The sequence below is a fragment of the Lynx rufus genome, unplaced genomic scaffold (assembly GCF_022079265.1).
Source record: "Lynx rufus isolate CCGP_SWC_20201006 ecotype Redwood Valley unplaced genomic scaffold, mLynRuf1.p SCAF_1, whole genome shotgun sequence".
In the NCBI taxonomy this organism is placed as follows: domain Eukaryota; kingdom Metazoa; phylum Chordata; class Mammalia; order Carnivora; family Felidae; genus Lynx; species Lynx rufus.
In genome coordinates, this window is record NW_025814823.1 from 160924344 (window position 1) to 160936420 (window position 12077).

Sequence of the window (12077 nt, forward strand, 5' to 3'; positions counted from 1 at the left end):
CATCACCTTTAAATATCTAGAGTTTTGTTTTTATATTTCAAATTTATATTAAACTTATAATTTGAGAAGCAATGATTTTATTTAAATGTTTTTTAAGAATTGAAATAATACCCTGTCTTCATTAAAAATTTTAATCTCCTATAATTTGACCTACCAGACACATTTATTTAGATTTTCTGTAAAAAATAATATATTCAGGTTCACAAATAATTTGAAATATTTGCATGTTAAAGGCAAACTACTATTTTCTTAATATTATTTCCCATATTTATTACCTGTAGTCAAAATTGCAATGTTATCTACTTGTGAAATACATGCAGAAAAATATTCACTGAGATGGAAATGATTGACCCCCTCGGCTTTTTTTCTACCTTCTAAGATTCTGTCTCACCATATTTCCTTATTACATGCCTCAGGTCCCTAGAATATTGAAATTTCATTACTCCTCTGCCATGTTCAATTTTTTGAGTTGTACTTTGACAAATATCATTTCCCTCTGCCCCAAAAGACTGACTCCCATTTCTTCGCATATACTCATAGTCATTCTTCCAGAATTAGTTCAAATCTTTGTGAACTGTATCCTACTTGTAAATGCAGAGATTTTTGCTTGTTTTCAATATCTTGTGTTTCCATAAAATTATGTTCATATCCAGAAATGGCAATTATTTTGTGTTGAGATTTTTCTATTTGCGTTTCGGGGTCTCTCATTTGTTCAGACTAAGGTAGAGATAGCATCCTATTCATCTTGCATCACCTGGCTGGCACAATTCCTGAATTTTAATCTGCATTCACTAAATGTGTTGAAAGGATGATTAAATAAGTCACACCTATGCAATACTACAGAAAGCAGTCAAGGTTTTATTCACTGAAAACAGAAGTTAGGCAGATGATGCTGACTGAATTTTTCTTTTACACTTGAATATTTGGACACCATAAAGACATTGAATTAGAGAGGAGGAGAAATTACTAGGAGCAATAAAATGTTTTATTTCTTGGACAGATTTATCTTGCAGTAGTGTGGAAAATAGACTAGAAACAAGAAAAGGATTGGCATAAGAAATAAGTGAGAAAGCTATAACAATGATATAATTATGAAAAAATGCTGAAGAAGTAAACTTGAGCAGGAAAATGTAAAATATTTTTGAGGTAGGAAAACAGTATTTAGGGATAACTGATTATATTCAAATGGCGATAGAGTGGTTTCAGATGGCAAGGTTTATTGTTTGGATGACATTCATAAAAATATGAAGTGAAGGAGAATGAAATGATTTTATCTGTTCTGTTTATAGTTTGGGAGATGAGAGTAAGGGATATAATTACTTAAGTTTTCAACATATTGTCATTGGAGTCCTAATGGACAATTTAGGTAGAGACAGCCAGAAGCGAATACTTTTAACGAATATGTTCTCGATGATAGTCATTTTAACAGGTGTTAGGTGATATTTCACTGTAGTTTTGATTTACATTTTTCTGATGATTAGTGATGTTGAACATGCTTTCATGTACCTGTGGGATCTTTGGATGCCTTCTCTGAAGAATGTCTATTTAGCTCCTCTGCCCATTTTTAAAATTGGAAATTTTTTAAAAAGTACGAAATTTTTAATATATTTTAAATGTGATATATGGTTTGAAAATTTTTTTATTTAGAAATTCTGCAGGTTTCATTTTCATTTTGTTTTGCTGTGAAGAAGCCTTTATATTTAATGTAGTCCATGGGGCTCTTGGGTGGCTCAGCTGGTTAAGCATCTGACTTCAACTCAGGTCATGATCTCATGGTCCATGAGTTTGAGTCCTGCATCAGGCTCTGTGCTGACTGCTCAGAACCTGGAGCCTGCTTTGGATTCTGTGTCTCCATCTCTCTCTGCCCCTACCCACTCATGCTCTGTCTCAAAATGAATACAAATTATTATTTTTTTAATTTAATATGGTCTCACTTGTCTAATTTTGCTTTTGTTGCCTGTGCTTTTGGTGTCGTATTCATAAAATCATTGGCAGGACTAAAGCTTCTCTATGAAGCTTTTCCATTACATTTTATTTTTGGAATTTTATAGTTTTCAAGTCATATATTAGTCTATAATCCATTTTAAAGTTTTTTTGTTTGTTTTTTTGTGAGAGAGAGAGTGAGCAAGCAGGGGAGGGCCAGAGAGAGAGAGAGAGAGAGAGAGAGAGAGAGAGAGAAACCCAAGCAGGCTCTGCAGTGATGGTGCAGGGCTTGAACCCATCAACTATGAGATCATGATCTGAGCCAAAATCAAGAGTCCATGCTTAACCAATTGAGCCATTCAGGGGCCTGCTGAGTTGTTTTTTGTGAATGGTATAAAATAGGGGTCCAGTTTCATTCTTTTGCATGTGCAAAGCTAATTTTTCCAGCACCATTTGTTGAAGAGGGTATCCTTTCCTAATTTGTATTTGTTGCACCCTTGTCAAAGATCAGTTCACCATGTATGCATGGATTTATTTCTGGGTTCTCTATTCTGTTCCATTCCATTCCATTCCATTCCATTCCATTCCACTCCACTCCACTCCATTCCACTCCACTCCACTCCACTCCACTCCACTCCATTCCATTCCATTCCGTTCCTCCATGTATCTGTTTTTATAGCAGTATTGTACTGTTCTGATTACTATAGTTTTCTAGTATATTTTGAAATGAGAAAGTGTGATGTCTCCAGCTTTGTTTTTCTTTGTCAGGATTGATAGTTATTTATGATCTTCTGTGGTTCCACTTGAATTATAGAATTATTTTTTTCTATTTTTGAAAAAAATACCATTGGTATTTTTAATAGGGATTTTCATTGAATCTATAGATTGCTTTGAGTGGTAAGAACATTTTAACAATATTAACTTGTCCAATCCATACAAACAAGATGTCTTTCCATGTGTTTGTCTAGTTTAATTGCTTTGATCAGTGTTTTGTACTGTTGGGTATACAAGTCTTTCACCTTCTTAGTTAAGTTTCTTCCTAAGCATTTTATTCTTTCTGGTGCTACTGTAAATGGGATTGTCTTCCTAATTTCTTATTCAAATAGTTCATTGTTAGTGTATAGAAACACAACTGATTTTTGTATGTTTATTTTGTATTCTGCAACTTTACTAAATTTGTTTATTTGTCCTAACAGTTTTTAGTGGAATCTTTAAGGTTTTCTGTATATAAGACCATGTCATCTACAAACAGGGACAATTTTATTTGTCAAATTTCCTTTCAATTTGAATGCCTTTTATTTCTTTTTCTTGCCTAATTACTTTGGCTAGTACTTCCAGTACTTCATTGAATAGAAATGGTGAGATTGGGCATGCTTGCTTTGTTATCGATTTTAGAGGAAAAGCTTTAAATTTAGCTGTGGGTTTGTCATGTATTGGCTTTATTGCAATGAAGTATGTTTCATTTATGATGCATTTTAAAAATCTAACAATATATTAAATAGACAATTGGATACAGGTAAAAATTAAACACTAGGGTAACACATTTTTGAGGTATAAGCAAATATTTAAAACAATTGGGTGGGCTGAGAAACAATAAGAAAAGAGTAGCAAGGAGGATCCCTTATTATAATGTGGTGGGCTAAATAATTTGAGCTAAACCTTGTTGAGGTCAATTGGAAAAGATGGACAAAAACATTCGTAAAATCTGTTTAAAGTCAGTGAGGAGTAAAGAAGTCAATGAAGAATGATGGGGGCATGAACAAAAGTAAATCAAAATGTAAACTAAATGAAAATGCAAGTACACTAGATCATGAATTTTGAAATACAGCTAAAGCAGTACTTAGAGGAAAACCTAAGGCATTTATTGCTATATATTAGAAAAGAAGAAAGGTCTAAAATCAATTACCTCAACTTCCAAATTAAGAAACTAGAAAGTGAAATAAAGTTAAACCTAAAGTAATCAAAGAAAATAATTAAAATGGAAATAAACAAGACAGGAAACTAAAAACAAACAAACAAACAAAAAACAATGAGATACTTAACAAACCCAAAAGTAGACTCTTTGAAATTGAAATTATCAATAAAATTAATCAGTCTACAGTATCTGATCAGAATACCAATATCAGGAATGAAACAGGTGACATTGTTAATTCTAATGATATTGAAACGATAAGAAGGGCATACTGGAAGGAATTTTATGCCAGTAATTTTGACATTGATAAAATAGACAAAGATAAATGGACAAATTCTGACATAAAATTTCAACATTCTGGAAGAAACAGCACTAATAGATTCATAATGAGTAACTACTAATTTGTAATTAAAAACTTTCCTACAATTAAAAATTCCAGGGTAAATTTGCTTTATTGGGAAAGTCTACCTAACATTTAAGAAAAAAGTAACGTGACTTTTCACACAAACTGTTGCAGTAAATTGAAGACAAAGGAATACTTCTTAATTTCTATCATGAGGCCAACATTACCTAATACCCAACTTGATACGGATATTAAGAAAAAAGACAACTAGGGAATAACGTGAGGTTGTCTGTTTCCCCCAACTGGAGCGTAATGGTGCAGGTGTGTGGGTTGGTGAGACAGGATAACAAGAACCGGTGAATCAAAGTTCCACATTTGGAAGCAGTCATGGTTGGGCATGGCCCAGAGACCAAGATTATTGACAAGAAATATAGCAAGTACAGTTGAAAGCAGAGTGTAACAAAGGATATGTCAAGGTAAAGCAGGTAGGGGTCAATCCCACGAGCACGGACTCAGTCATATTTGGGAAGGACCAAGAGATGAAGTTTCAGCCCGCTAGGTTCCCCACATGGTGAAGGAACTTTATTGATATTTTGTAGCATTTGAGGAAGGGGCAGAGAGCCCTGGCCTGGAAACACACAAGAAGAGAAAAAGGTCAGGCAACAACGATTCTATAGAAATTGATGCTGCCCAGGAAGCTGAGTACTGCATAGGACTGGAAACTGGGCGTGACCCTGAACAATGCCTTATAACCCCTTAGAAGGGGAAAGGAGCATCTGCCAAAAAGGAATGATTGGGTCACTGGAGCCAAGGCTTGGAACTTTATTTTTATGTTTTAATTTTAGAGAGCACCAAGATGTCCTTCATTAAGGAACGGAAAAATAAACTGTGGCACCTCCAGACAACAGAATATTATTAGTGCTAAAAGGAAATGAACTCTCAAGCCATGAAAAGACATAGAGGAATCTTAAACGCATATTACTAAGTGAAATAAACCAATTTGAAAGGCTACTGTATAATTATAACTAGATGACATTCTGTAAAAGTAGTAACTGGAGATAGTAAGATCAGAGATTGCCAGAGGTTGGGGAGGGAGGGAGGAATAGGCAGAGCACAGAGGATTTTTTAGTGCATTGAAACTATTATGCTTGATACTTTAACGGTCGGTACATGTAATTATACATTTGTGCAAACTCATAGAATGTGCAAGGCTAAGAGAGAGCCCTGATGAATACTATGGATTTTGGATGATAAAAATGTGTCAATGTTGTTTTATTAATTGTGATAAATGTAACATTCAGGTGTAAGATATTGATAGCAGTAAAGGCTGTGCATGCATGCTTCAATAAGGTAGGCAAGTATAACCTAGAGAACAACATTGCATGAAAGGGAAAATATAAGCTAGTATCCTTCATGTTTCAATTTATTTTATTTTATTTTTTTACAGTTTAAAGAAAGGAAATACCTTCTTCAAAGGGAAAACTCAATATTGTAAAAATGTCTCTTCACCCCAAATTGATCTATAGATTCAGTACAGTCTTATGTCAAATGCAAATGTAATTTATTGGAAATTTACAAACCAATTTATATGAATACATGAGACCAAAATTAGCCAGCCTAAACTTGAAGAAGAATATGATAGTACAGGATCCACGGTATATCAAAACTTACTGTAAAATTACAGCAATATAATCAGTGCTATATTTCTGTAAGAATAGTCAAATAGACCAGTGGAAGTGAGCCCTATGATTTGTGTAAGTCAGCTTTGACAATTCTACCTTGCTTTTCAAACCCATAAATCTTTAGGGCTATGGTACATGTTTTAAGAGTGGAAGGGGAGCAAAAGTACTAGGATTATTTAATGGAGGGATGATGCTTTCTTCATCCTTGGTATTAATTGGCAAAAGCCTGGAGAAAGAATATGAATAACAAATCTTACCATGCGATTTAAAGGAAATAGATTTAGACCTAAAGGAATTAACTAAGTGAATAGAATGAGAATGTGAAGCAGAAGAACAATTAACATCAGCTTTGGTGAAAACTGGACCTTTAAAGGAGAATAAACAAGAATATTAACAGATAATGAATTAAGATCAGATTTTCTGGTTGCTGAAAGTCTTCCACTGCTTCAGTGGCCACTTTAACCCACATATTTACTGGAAAATAAATCACTTATAACCACTGATTTCCTGAAGGCTGTGGAATCCAGAGGGTACTCTGTTAGAGGCCATTTTGTGAAGAAAACAGTGGAAGACTAATCCTTGCCAGCATGAATTCTCAGAACAAACCAGTTTGGGGAGGGTGTGTCACATCACTAATACTAGATAATGCTGATTTAAAGGGATTATTTGGGTTGTGGACTGATCCTAGGTGGCTGCAAGCTTTTGTGAGCAGGCCATTATGGGTGATATGAAAACTAATCTGTCACAGTGGGTTTCCACACTTACCCAAGAGGGGAAACTGTCCTTCCCCATATCTAGCAACTAGAATCCATTTTCTGAAGAAGTAGAAATATCACAGTTGCTGGTACCCCCAAATTGGCTGTATGATCTTAAGGATACACGTCTAAACTAAGGTTGTTAACACGGACCATGATAGATGCTGTCATAAAGCTCCCTGCTTCTCCACCAATTTTGGGATCCTTGTGTCAATAACTCTGCTAATAAGTGTCAAGAAAATATTCAAGAGGCAGAAACTCATTTGCTAGTTTAGTTATTCTGCCTGAAAGAAAGGAGTGTGTATGATAGGAATATTTACTATTCAGACAGTGAAGACGTTAAAAAGTTATTGAAAACTGAAAAGGGAAAATTAATTGTATTGCCAATAGAAAGCACTTTATCAGATTCAGGACATAAGAGAGAGGTTTCTTCCAACTGTAGCCATCAGTTCTGGTGGCTATAACACATTACCATAGCCTGAGTAGCTTTGAAAACAGACATATATTTCTCATATTTTGGGAGCCTAGAAAGTTCAAGATCAAGGTTCCTGGTAAGGGCTTTCTTCCTGATTTATAGACAGCTGCCTTGTTTTATTATCACATGGGGAGAGAGAGAAGAAGCAAGAGCCCTGTCTTATTAGGGCACTAATCCCATCATGAGGACTCTACTCTTATGACCTATTACCTTCCAAAGACCCATCTTCCAAAGACCCAGCTGTAAAACTGGGAATTAGGGTTTCAGCATATGAATTTGGGGATGACACAAGCATTCAGTCCATAGTATCCCACACATGGTCCCCCAAATGACACACTCATACTCCTTAAGTGATCCATCAAGTTAACTCTATATAGTCAAGGTTTTAAGAATTTAAATCCTGTTAAAAGGGTTGTGATTTAGAACAGAAAATAAGTGAACATGGTGTTGAATTTACTTTCTTAGATAAAGAAATAAAATGTACAATGATTGAAGAAAGGTTATGATCTGATCCTGCATATCCTAGCAGGGGATCAAAGGCCTTTCACAGTTGCATGGATGAGATGGTCTGGAAGTAGTGTAAATTTCTGGTAATTACTAGTGGGCAGTGATCCCACAGGAGAAGAAGAGAATGCTCTTATGGGGCCATATGTGAAACCTACATGTCACATAGAGGTGGAGCTATAGATTTCAAATCTACAGCTATAGATTTGAAAATGTGACTGGAGAATGTATTCCAAGGTTCTGTTGCCCTTACTTGAATGTGAACTTGGAATTGATATTATGTGCAAAAGGGACGCTATCTAGTTTTAATTGGACATGCTGGATGGGAATCTTTGTATTGCCTAAGCACTTTTCTGTAATAAAATTAAGCAGTGTAGAATTCTAAAAGTACAAGAACATTGTTCTTATGAAGGAAATGATCAAAGTAAGAACATTACATCCAATTCATTCACGGGATATGAGAATAGCTATTGGAGGATATAACAAGGTGGTTCTCCTCATTGTTTATACCATAACCAATATAGTAAAGACTGTAAAAGAAGTGTAACTGGCCAAAGATGATTGGTATGCCATAATAGATTTGGCTAATGCTTTCTTTTTAATATCTTTTTGGAATCCAGTACAACACTATTTTCATTTTAGTGAAATTGTTTTCAACATATATGTATGGATTTTCCACAGGAATATTTAAATTCAAAGCATATATAATAATTTAATGTAGTGACCTCTGAACTTTGATAACCATCAGGAGCAAATTGGTTCTTTGTACTGATGATATCATAATTTCCTTCTAGACAGAAAGAATGCAGGGGAATTTATGTCTTTCATATGACAAGAAATGTCTTTCTGATAAACACAGCTGAAATATAAAGCTGTTCCAATGTGTTGAAATTTGAGGAATAAAATTGCATGGAGAAAGAGATATCCTGCAAATGGTGAGAAATGAATGACTGTCTCTATTGTTTTGCCACTAAACCAAAAGCCCAAAGACAGGTGGATCTTTTGGGTTTTTGTGAAATCACATTTCCCCCCCTTAAAGATTTTATTAATCCCAATTCACAGAGACACCAGAAATAAAGTGAATTTGAATGGAGCCCTGAACAAAAACAAACACTAAAAGATCCACTTGAAACTTCTCACCTGATAGCCAGCTGGTTTAGTAATGTCTGCAAGTAGGATATGCTCTCTGGTGACTTTAGCAGAAACTGGATGTTGTGATCAGCAGAGATCACTAGGGATTTGTGCTCAAAAGCTGCAGATATCTCAAAAGATGCTGAGGCTTTTTCAGACCTTTCGAAAGACAATTGCCAGCTTGTTACCATGGACATTTGTGAAAAGTTACACTAACAATGAATAACAACTGGAACCGGCAATACCTTTCCTGTTTTGGGTAATATTAGGAAGCATAGAGGAGTCATTCAGCAGAAGTCACTGATGAAATGGGAATATTATATTCAACTACATGTGACAAGATGAAATTCAGGAGACATAATGTACATATATGAATAGCTTATTTCGCTGGCTCCAAGGCCAGTAATAGAGCCCTCTGCTGATCGCCTACCTCTCTATTTCCATATTACCTATTTCTATATGCACTGATTTGCTTGCTTTGCTGATGCGAGTTCTTAAATCTAGGATTGCATAGCAACTGGACTTTGGCCACAATACATCTGTTGAAAAAGTAAAAGTAAGTCTGCAGAAGGGGCAGAACTGAGAGCTGTTTAATTAGGAATAAACAGTAGGAAGAACTAGGCTTGGACTTGAGTATTTATATATTCTTGTGCCAGAGTTAATAGCATTTCCATGTAATCTTAAACATTTGAATAATAACCACAGCCCTTTTCTAAATATAGAATACTTAGTGCCTACGAGACTTTGGATGAGGCAGAATTAAGGTAGGCTAAATAAGATGCCCACCAAAAAGATGGGGACAGCATGCTGGGGCAGGTGCCTTAAGGAGAACTCTAAAGCTAGCTCTCGGGATTCATGAAGTAAATTGGCAGGGTGCGGAGAGTGGGATGCCTGACCAGACACATTTGAAGTAAGGAGAATACATTTCTTTCATATCTGACTGTGCCAATAGTGTGGGAAGGACCTTTACTCACTTCCAATTGGGGAAAAGTTCTACTTGAAGATGTACCTACCCAGAATTACCAACTTGGCACTCGACTCCTATCACGATCATTGTAGGGCTACCAATGTATATTGACTAGGTAACATTATTTTATTCTAGGTGTTGCCTATTTTGAAAACCAAGGAACTACAGAGATACAAGGACAACTTAGAAATGACAAATAGTTGGGGCGCCTGGGTGGCTCATTTGGTTAAACATCTGACTCCAGCTCAGGTCATGATTTTGTGGTTCGTGAGTTCAAGCCCCACATTGAACTCTGTGCTGACAGTTCAGAGCCTGGAGCCTGCTTTGGATTCTGTGTCTCCCTCTCCCTCTGCCCCTCCCCCACTCATGCTCTGTTTCTCTCTCTCTCAAAAATATATAAACATTAAAAAAAAAAGAAATGACAAATAGTTGATCATTTTTGTGCACATGAATGTATTTCCTCTGATAAAAGTTTATACTTCATGCCAAAAATAGGATATGAAAAAAATAATGTTACATAGACTTATCACCTACCATATAACCCTCAGAGTAGTATGCTTATTGGGAAATGGAATTAGCAATTAAAATATCTGATACTTAAAACTCAAGATGGAGATTTTGATGTTGGTAAGGCAATGGAGCAACATAATCTCTCAAATAGCTTTGAGGAATTTGAAATTTGTACTACTCTTTTTTAAAAATTGACTTCTTATTTTTAAGAAGTAAATATAGACCCATTCTCTGTCTCAGCAATTTTATTTCAGTAGAAGTGCATGTATACATGCACAATGAGACATATGCAGGAAGGATCATTACAGCATTATTCACGATAGCTCAAAACTGGAAACAGAGATTTCCACTAATAGTAAAATAGCTGGTGAGTGGCAGACCAATGATTTAAACTTATGTCAATTAATTATAAAATCCACATTGTATCTACCACACAACAATCTTTCCAAACTAAAAATCCTTCTATAATAGGTCATTTTCATGTTTCTAGATTGCCATATAATTACAACATAAGTAATCCAGTCTTAAATTTTGCATTTTAGAGCATGTATGTATTTCTACTGGTGGCTGGCCTTGAATCTCTCCATTCAGCCTCTCGATATAGCTAACCTGATCTTCCTTACATTATGGTAGTCTTTTAAGTAAATGCCAGGCTGGGCTTCTGTAGGCCTACATTTTTAAAAACTTTTGCACAAATTCTGTCCTGATTGATTTTGACCTTCAGTTATCCTTCTCCAGGAAATGATCGTTCAACATTTCCTTTTATGAAATACATAAAAGTCACTGTCACTGGTCAACATATTTCTCCTTACAAATTTTGTTAGCAAAATAAAAATTAAACTATTTCTGTTTAATACGTCATTACAAAATATAATGGTATAAAGCAAAAGTACATTATCATCTTTCATGATTTTGTGCTTTGACTAGGTTCGGTGGGGCTGTGCTTTTGCTGTAGGTTTCTCATGTGTTTGCAGACAAAGTGTGATGAGTTTCAGTAATCTGAGTGTTTAATTAGATAACTAGATTTGCAAATTGTTTCTTCCCTTACAGTTCTGGCGACTAGGACAACTAGAGGTGGCCATTTATCTTTTCATGTAAACTCTCTACATAGCTAACTTGAGTTTCTTCATTTCATGATAGTCTTAGGTAAGGAGACTTCCTGCATGTTGGTCATCTTCCCTAAGAATATTCCAAGAGACCACAGTAGAATTTTCAAAACTTCCTGTAACCTAACGCCAGTCATGAATTGCCACTCCTGTTACTTTTAATCTGGGCCAATCCAGATTTAAAGAGAGGGAACACCTACACAAAGCTGTAAAGATATACACTACACAAAGATGTTCATTGGAAGGTGATTGAAGTCTAGCTGTCATGGTACACCTCTGATTTGCAATCATTTACACCACTCCTACATGTAAGAGTTGAAAGTCCCCAAAACATTTTCCTGTTATAGCATGAGGCTCAGGATTTAAATCTAGAATGTCATTGTCCAAATAAGATTCAGGCACAGAAGAGTTTTTGCAGATAGAATTCTTTGAATAAAATTTATCTCACATAACACCTGGAAAGTAAGAGGATGAATTTTATACAACATATATAATGGTGATACATGGATATCATGGACTATGAAAATGAGACATCCATAGGGAGTTTTGTAAAGCTCAGGGCCACCTGGGTGGCTCAGTCAGTTAAGCATCCGACTTGGCTCCAGTCATAATCTCACATTTTATGGGTTTGAGCCCCATGTTGGCTCCATGCTGACAGCTCAGAGCCTGGAGCCTGCTTCGGATTCTGTGTCACCCTCTCTTTTTGCCCCTCCTCTGCTTGTGCTCTCTCTGTCTCTCAAAAATAAATAAATGTTAAAAAAACAATTTT

At 35.5% G+C, this 12077-nt stretch overlaps 1 pseudogene; it reads left to right on the top strand.

Annotated features, from left to right (window-relative positions):
- Positions 1-4457: 4457 nt before the first annotated feature.
- Positions 4458-11300, top strand: LOC124509919 (aprataxin-like; annotated as a pseudogene).
- The last annotated feature ends 777 nt before the right edge of the window (positions 11301-12077 follow it).